The following is a 1,695-nucleotide window of genomic DNA, read 5'->3' as shown; positions in this document are numbered from 1 at the left end:
TTTAAAAAATGAGAGAGAAAAATCTGTGAAACAAGTTTTGTAAATGGAATAGTATTTTTTCAACACTTAATTAACTTTCTATTTTGTTATACTGTGTTGTCTTCAAGGGAGCATTATTAATATAATTCTTAATTGAATGATTTTTGTCTGATTTCACTGAATAAAGTTATTCTATTTAATTTAATTCATCAATTAATGCTTCTGGGAAGTGACTAATTTTGTTTAGATCTATTATCTTGCATGTTTGCTGTTAAGCAAGAGTTTCTTACTACAAACCAAAAGTGTACACCAGAAACAGTAAACAGCTTTAGCTGAAATGAAACACTTCCTTATTCTTCTGAAGGAAACACCAAAGAGACCTTTCCAGAAGCCATATTTTATACCTCAATTTTCAGATACAAATCAGTAGTGTTTAGGAACTTTGTCATCACTCTTGCCACAGCACCCATATAATAATTAGGGTAGTGTACTGATTCTCAATTTGTGGTCAAGTGATCCCTGGTTCTCCCCCAAACCCTTTCAAGGAGTCTGAGATTAAACTATTTTCCTACTAAGTTGTTAATTGCCTTTCCCCCTCTTCATTTTAGCAGCTGTTAATGAAAGTTGTATATAAGATTACTTTATTCCCGCATCTTCTCAATTGTTCCTTCCTTGTATTTGCTCCTTTCCTTTCCTGCTTGATGAGATTTGACTTTCTGTTCAAAGATCTTTTTGTAGTCTTTGTCCAGTTTAAGGCTGGTGACAACCACCTGGCTAGGGAGAATGCCCACATGAACAGTTGTACCATTAGCCTTTTCCTGCTGCACCCATTCGATGTTGATGGCCTATTTCTTCCTGTAAACCCAGACTACTTTGCCAATTTGCTGATGTTTCTAGTGTCCCTGAACAACCTGAACTTCATCATCCTTTCGGATGGGCACAGATGGAACATTGTACTTCTGTCTCAGCTCTTTGGAAAGAGGGGAAGACAAAATCTTTCTGCAGATGTGGGAAGGTGCATTGAAATGCCTTTTGTGGTTCTTGCTTTGGTCAGAAGTCACAAAGGTATCGAACTTCATTTTGGCCACTGCCACTTCGACAAAAGCCGCAAAAGTCTAATTGCCTTTTTAATTTTCATTCTTTCATGAGTTTCCCAAAGGCTATATGATGTATGCTGCCATGACAGATTCAGTGCAGAGGCAGATATAGAAATCCAGCTGTCCTTTATTAGTCCTAATATATATATTAGGGCTGAATATGTATAATATATATTATAAAATATATATATCCCAGATATTAAAGAGAGTTAAAAAAAATGTAAAATAAAGCCACTCTCCTTACTAAATTTTTTTGATTGGAAAAATTTAATTTGCTAAATATATAATGTATTTTAACATGTAATAGGTTTATTGTTATTTTAAATGGATTAATCAATATTTTGAAATATCTCTGTTTTAGTTTCTAATTATGTAAATATTGATAGACATAACCCCACCACAAAAGCTCTTTGAAGTCTTAAATAGTTTTTAAGAGTGTAAAGGGGTCATGAGATGGAAAGTTTGAGAACTACTGGTACAGAATAAAATGCATTTCTTAATGTGTAGTGTATATTACATATTAATATGGGTAGAGAATTGAGGCACAAAAATGAAAACATTTGGTCATCATACCACTAGGATCTAGAACCAAACTTGACTCCTTTTGAAACTTGAACTA

At 33.7% G+C, this 1,695-nt stretch overlaps 1 pseudogene; it reads right to left on the bottom strand.

Moving 5' to 3' along the window:
* Positions 1 to 620: 620 nt before the first annotated feature.
* LOC138397043 (large ribosomal subunit protein uL24 pseudogene) lies at positions 621 to 1,058 on the bottom strand (annotated as a pseudogene).
* Positions 1,059 to 1,695: the final 637 nt, after the last annotated feature.

Source organism: Eulemur rufifrons, chromosome 16, assembly GCF_041146395.1.
Source record: "Eulemur rufifrons isolate Redbay chromosome 16, OSU_ERuf_1, whole genome shotgun sequence".
NCBI lineage: Eukaryota > Metazoa > Chordata > Mammalia > Primates > Lemuridae > Eulemur > Eulemur rufifrons.
This window is presented reverse-complemented; position numbering and strand designations above follow the sequence as displayed.